Raw genomic sequence first — 7,707 nt, forward strand, 5'->3', positions numbered from 1 at the left:
CCATTTTTAGAAGGTTTTCTTGAGATCCGACACACTTGATACCACACCACAGTACCCAAATAAACCACATATGGGACCGGCTGCAACAGGCAACTGGTGAAGGAGCACATCCCCAGATGCTGTGAAATCACAGATCTTTCCGTAGGGAATTTGCATGCACAACTGCCATGTATCATCCCACAACCTGCAGTAGAATCATTTGAATCCGAGGTGTTGGTGGATATGGGAAATAGAGGGTTGGGCTTTGGGCGGTGGAGTGAGTGAGTGAGTTTAGTTTAAGCCGCACTCAGCAATATTCCAGCAATATGGCAGCGGTCTATAAATAATAGAGTCTGGACCAGACAAGCCAGTGATCAGCATGACCATTGATCTGCGCAATTGGGAACCGATGACATGAATAGGCCTTCAGCAACCCATGCTTGTCATAAAAGGCGACTGTGCTTGTCCTAAGAGGCGGCTAACGGGATCGGGTGGTTAGGCTCGCTGACTTGGTTGACATATGTCATCGGTTCCCAATTGCCCACATCGATGCTCATGTTGTTGATCACTGGCTTGTCTGGTCCAGACTCGATTATTTACAGACCGCCGCCATATGGCTGGAATAGTGCTGAGTGCGGCGTAAAACTAAATTCACTCACTTATATAGCATTCAGAGTCTTGAAGCCAATCACTACAAACACGTTAATCTTGCTTAGGATTACTGACTTGTGTAATTGTCACCTGTGACTGATAAAACCTCTTGTGATCATCACATAAACATGACATTACTCATCTACTACTGTATACAGTGTTATTATTTCTAACTCTTCTGTGCGGCTTCTCACCTTCAAGACCTACCCGTGAAGATCCGGGTTAGAATCAATCTTCATCAACCCATGCCTACGGTAAGACTCGACTAACGAAATCGGTCAGGCTTTGCTGACTTGGTTGACACATGTCATTGTATGGCAACTGCGTATATTGATGCTCATGCTGTTGATCACTGGACTGTCTGGTCCAGACTCGATTATTTACAGACCGATGCTATTTAGCTGCACGTAATATTGCTGATGGCGGCGTAAACCTAAACTCACTCACTACATACTGCTGTGTTTCGTTGTAGATCATTAAAATGTTAAACAAGCAAGAGTATGACAAGCGAGTTAGTATATGAGTTTAGTTTTACTTTTCATCATTAATAAGATTTTTGTAATTCCTCATAAACACACGTTATACATGATTGACCCGTCTTTATTTTCCACAACTAAACTTTGATGCAGTAGAACGATTCAGGAAATAATTTGTGAACAATTGTGAATACAGGACTTCAATATGATTTGACGACAATTATTAGTATACATGTATATCTTTCATCGTGCTTATCAGTCAAAATTATAGAACATTGGTTGATTTTTCTCCCTTGATTATTCTCCGCCGCTTGCAACAGTTTTTTTAGTACCAATAAGTATTTTGTGTCAGTTCTCATCCAGTGGCTGAAATCATGAACAGTGACCGCAACGATGTCGTACATCATATCTGTTCCAAGACGAGAGTGAGTGAGAAAGTGAGTAAAGATTGCGTGAGTTTAGTTATAGGTCGCACTTAGCAATATTCCAGCTATATGGCAGCAGTCTGTAAATAATCGAGTCTGTACCAGAGAATCCAGTGATCAACAACATGAGCATCGATGTGGGCAATTGGGAACCGATGACATGTGTCAACCAAGTCAGCGATCCTGACCACCCGATCCCGTTAGTCGCCTCTTACGACAAGAAAACTCGCCTTTTATGGCAAACACGGGTTGCTGAAGACCTATTCTACCCCGGGACCTTCACGGGTCAGAGTATGACAAAGGTAAATGTGAAATAAAAATGTTTCGTAACACTGCGTTTACATCACTGAGGTGTTTGGGAGATGAAGAAAATTGGATGTCCCAGCATTACAACGACGCAAAACACACTGTTGGCTTCACAAAACATTGCTTTTCGGTTGGAACTATTCAAAATTTAGACTGGCCCGGCTACAGCACAGATCATCAACCCACTGAGAATGTATGGGGCTAATGAACGTCAGGTAAACCAAAAAGGACTAAGAAATATTGAAGTTATGAAGCAAGAAGTGCAACATATGTCATATTTGGGATTTCACTTTCTAAGTAAAGTACAAATTCTAGTACTTTTTTCGGTTGAGTCCCATCCGGGATTCGAACCCGCACCCTCAGAGTCAGGCACCTAATCGCCAGCACACAAAGTCAGCCACCGCGACTTCCACAAAAAAATGAAAGTCGGACAACTGGTAGTCTAGACTGCGTACTTTGTGTACCCATCTGATGAGTGGTCAAGTATTGGGAAGTGGTCAAGTATTGGGATACTCTGTCACAGGATTTCCAACAAACCTAGGTGCATACAGTGGTGTATTACAGGGCATGGAGATCTCACAAAGTACTGAAAATACACTTGAACTGTAAGAGCATCATTATCTAAGTCAAACGTCTATAGTTTATACACGTGTATTAGATATTTGGTGAAACAACTTTCTCAATAATTTCTGGGAATGCTAATTTATACTTAAACCATCTGTGAAAGTCGTCACGATATGACTGAAATATTGCTGATGCGATGTTAAATCTAAACTCACTCGACCCGTGAAGGTGCCGGAGTAGAATATGCCTTCAGCAACCCATCCTTGCCATAAGATGCGACTATGCTTGTCGTAAGAGGAGACTAACAGGATCCGGTGGTCAGGATCGCTGACTTGGTTGACACATGTCATCGGTTCCCCATTGTGTAGATCGATTCTCATGTTGTTGATCACTGGCATGTCTGGTACAGACTCGATTATTTATAGACCGCTGCCATATAGCTGGAATATTGCTGAGTGCGGCGTAAAACTAAACTCACGCTCTCTTTACTCACTTTCTCACTCGGTCACTTCTTGAAACATGCAGATATGATATAGGACATCGTTGCGGTCACTATTCACGATTCCAGCCACTGGATGAGAACTGACACAAAATACTTATTGGTACCAAAAAACTGTTGCAAGCGGCGGAGAAAAATCAAGGGAGAAAAATCAACCAATGTTCTGTAATTTTGACTGATAAGCACGATGAAAGATATACATGTATACTAATAATTGTTGTCAAATCATATTGAAGTCCTGTATTCACAAATGTCCACAAATTATTTCCTGAATCGTTCTACTTCATCAAAGATTAGTTGTGGAAAATAAAGACGGGTCAATCATGTATAACGTGTGTTTATGAGGAATTACAAAAATCTTATTAATGATGAACCTATGGTGGCTGATTCGGGCCATCGCTTTATCGCCCGGCAAAATCAAGGCGACATTGCGACAAAGCGATAGCACGACACGACATTGCGATACGCCGACACGATATAGCGATATTGCGATACGGCCAGAAAACGAAATAGCGAAAACCCGACACGATATAGCGATAACACGACACGAAATAGCGATATCACGACACGAAATGGCGATAACAAGACGCGAAATGGCGATAACTAGACACGAAATGGCGATATCACGACACGAAATGGCGATATCCCGACACGAAATGGCGATAAAACTGGGCGACATTGCGATATGGCGATAACGCGAAAAGGCGACATTGCGATATAGAGACACGATATGGCGATACAGCGATATTGCGACATAGCGATACAGCGACATTGCGATATTGCGATATTGCTTCCTTTCCATTTATGAAATATGGAAAAGCGGGTAAGCTGATTCTGTTTTAGAATCTGATAGGTGGAGTATGTGAGATAAACGCATTTGTAAAACCATCCAGTTTACAGAAATAGCTATAGCTCATCCAAAAGCACGATGAGTGATGACATATTTCAAACTGTGATAGTTGTGCAGGCCATGGTCATGCTAACTTTGTAGGCTATAGGATTTCACCAGAACGGATTTGCCATCATACTGTGCCTTTTTTTTCTTCTTTACGAAATGATAATATGATCATAAAGAAAAGTTGTAGAAGACTTTTTATTCTTGTATCTATATATAAGAAAATATTACATTGTACACTGAATTAATTTCAGTAAGTATAGTAAGTCACTCTCAGAATTTAAAGAATTTAAAGCAAAATATATTTGACGCCGAATACAGTATTGTGGACCCACTGATGACCTTCAGCGTTTGAGGAGACAGCCCAATTAAACAGTCCGAGATACAATATTACACATGATTAGATTAAACAATTTGATACAAAATTGGGTGGAATTGACTTTATTTTAGGTTTGTTGAGGCTAGAGCAATAGAATTTTACAGGAAAGGTACATGTGCGGGGATGTAAATGTTTTTGGGGTGAAACATCTAGTTAACAAAATACAATGTATATGATTAATGCACATGGGTTTCAATCTATCTCTACAGATATTTATAGATTAAGAAAGTGTAGGTCTTGTAGTTGTTATAGCATGATCCCTCTGGTAAACGATTTGAAAACAGATAAAAACATGTATGTTTGTTTGTTTGTTTGTTTGCTTTCTGACCATGTCAATGTTGTATTTGAATGGTGGGGTGGTTAATACTATTACAACGTCGACACATTGTTCCGTACAAAAGGACAAAAAATATTACAGTAAATGTAGAAATGTTTGAGATATTTACCGATTTTTTTCTAAATAGTCATTAGCAGGGTTGGGTGTTACCAAAATGTTCGTATTGCGATGTTTTGTGATATACGTTGGCGTACTGCAATATGTATTGCAGTACATTGTGAAAGTGGAACACATGGTTTAAGGCCATGAAATTACTGTTTAATTTCTTTTGAAACAATGCCACTAGCCAGTTAGGAATCAGGTGTGATTGTAGGAGAGATCAAATGAACATGTTTCTGAATGATTTGCTCAGATGAACTCGAGAAAAAGCGTCTGCAGCGGGGTCAACCATTTCGGTTTGTTTATCCCCACAACAAGTGCCCTACCAATCTATTTTCTTTAATTCACATGGTTTAAAATTCATGCTAGTACAATCACATGACCAATAAACATTTTCGAAACTAAAAATATGCGGTTTAAACAGTATTTGTTCAAAAAAAAGAAGAAAAGACATCAGAAAGACAACAGAGAACCCACAAAAAGGAATGGCAAACAGATCGAACAAGGCCTGTATTGATGCCTCTCCCAAGAGAAAACAGCTTAAACGAATTAAACACGATTAAGAGATTGTAAAAGGATGTATAATTCAATGAGGCAATTTTCAAAACCAAGAAAAGGAGTTTATGTGTTATTTAGCCATACGTTTGGAGTTGAATTATGAAATGATAAATGGATGTAAGAAGTAATTCTGCATGAATATTGGATACGTTATCTTTGCCACAGATTATTTCTTCAACAGAGAATCTATTGCGGTAGAAGTACTGGTTATATTATGTCTGATATGACGAAATACAGGGCAAAAAGTGAAGTACGGGGTATCTTCTGTTAAAAAGCCACATTGGTATGAACTGTTTTCTTTTTATGTCTTTCGAAATGGTATAAGTTTAAAACACTACACCCAGTCTCAGTTTGGACATGATAATTTGGAAAAAGCGCGTGGCAATAATTAAAGTATTTATAGCTCTGAAAATGAGAGTGTAATAAGTAAGATATAATTTAAATTTAGACAATAACTCTGCCGATTTACATATTCGTCCAGATTATTGTAGCCTTGTATGACTAATGGAAGAAGAGAGTGTAATACTGTTAAACTCGTCTAGTTGTTTTTGTTCTGGCTGTCTTGAGTATCTTTGGCATTATGAAGGCAATAGTGAGTATTTTTGCCCACTTCTTGTGGAGCTTATCTTGTTAAGTACTCTGGCGTTAAACATGTACCATCTTATAAAAAATAAACCATTTATGATTCTTTCTCCTTTGAAAGAGAGATGGCATACATGTTTCTTTCGTCATTTGTTTAATGACTGATGACCCATGATGGCCTCGCTTAAGGTACGATGAGCATCAAGGTGTAATCTTTCTAGTACTGATCCTTGTTCTTGGGATCAGTTGTCCCAAATGAAGTCACAGTATTCAAATACAGGAAGGAGGAATGATATATACAGTCTTTCTGTTTAGTTTATTAGTTCACATTTAAAATTCCAAAAGCAATATATTATAGGACTAGTTTCTTTACTTGATATTCGATTTGCATATTCTATATACCATTGCTTTGAAATCGTAGCCCTAAATGTTTATGATAGTCATCCATCATTAAATCTGTTTTCGCTCGAGGTATTGCCTTTCAGTGAATAACGTTGTCACTGGTTTGGGGGGACTAAACGACACCTGCAATTCATTTCTTCATTCAGACAGATTAGCAAGATCACTGTTCAACATTCTTGGTGCATCGGTGGAGTTGCGTATGATTATGTAAAGGGAGGTATCATCAGCAAATAAAAGTATGTTGCTTGATACCAATAAGTGATTCATTTATCTAAACAAGGAACATAAGAGGACCCAATACGGAGTGTATTAATATATAATGATATAAAGGAAATACGAATATTATTAGTAGTTTGGCTACATCGCAAAAATGGCAGATCGTATCGGGTGAACCGGTTTGCGAAATATAGTACTGTGAAGCTCGTATGGCAATATAACGGTTAAGCGGTATTATCGGCCACGTCCACAAATTTATCATTGTCGTACTTTAAAACGAACTTCTAAGCTACAACCAAATCGAGAAAGTGTTAACTTTAACAAGTAAAAGATAAGGTTATAAATAAATAAATAAATAAATAAATAAATAAATAAATAAATAAACAAACATGAGATGCTACTAGAATGCGCACGTAAAGCACGTTCTTCATCCAGTATATACCAGTCGGCGGCAGGATGATGTGCTCTGAACGAGCCTAGCACATTGAGGTATACTAGTATATTTCAAAATTGCACTTTGTGCATTATGAACTGATAAAAATCATGACATTAGTACTAAACATTAACTTGACACGGCAAGACGTAGACTTTCGGAAAACGGGAAATCAGCTTCATTAATCCTTTTCTGCACATTACCATGGCCACACATGAGTTTAACTGTTTGTTTCCAAATCGTCTTCCAGAGGCATCATGCAATAACAACTACAAGACCCAGACTTTCTTAATCTAAAAATATCTGTAGAGATAGACTGAAACCCATGAACATTAATCATGTAAATTATTTTTTATTAGCCAGATGTTTAATCCCATACTTCACATATTAGATTCTAAAAGTGAATAAACTTATCCACTTTTGCACATTTCACAAATGGAAAGGGAGCAATATCGTCATATCGCAATGTCGCTGTATCGCTATATCGCTGTGTCGCTATATCGCACTGTCGCTGTATCGCTTTATCGCAATATCGCTGTATCGCCATATCGTGTCTCTATATCGCAATGTCGCCTTTTCGCGTTATCGCAATGTCGCTGTATCGCCATATCGTGTCTCTATATCGCAATGTCGCCTTTTCGCTTTATCGCAATATCGCAATGTCGCCCAGTTTTATCGCCATTTCGTGTCGTGATATCGCCATTTCGTGTCGTGATATCGCCATTTCGTGTCTAGTTATCGCCATTTCGTGTCTAGTTATCGCCATTTCGTGTCGTGTTATCGCTATTTCGTGTCGTGTTTTCGCTATTTCGTTTTCTGGCCTTATCGCAATATCGCTATATCGTGTCGCCGTATCGCAATGTCGTGTCGTGCTATCGCTTTGTCGCGATGTCGCCTTGATTTTGC

The sequence above is a fragment of the Haliotis asinina genome, chromosome 8, assembly GCF_037392515.1.
Source record: "Haliotis asinina isolate JCU_RB_2024 chromosome 8, JCU_Hal_asi_v2, whole genome shotgun sequence".
Taxonomy (NCBI): Eukaryota; Metazoa; Mollusca; class Gastropoda; order Lepetellida; family Haliotidae; genus Haliotis; species Haliotis asinina.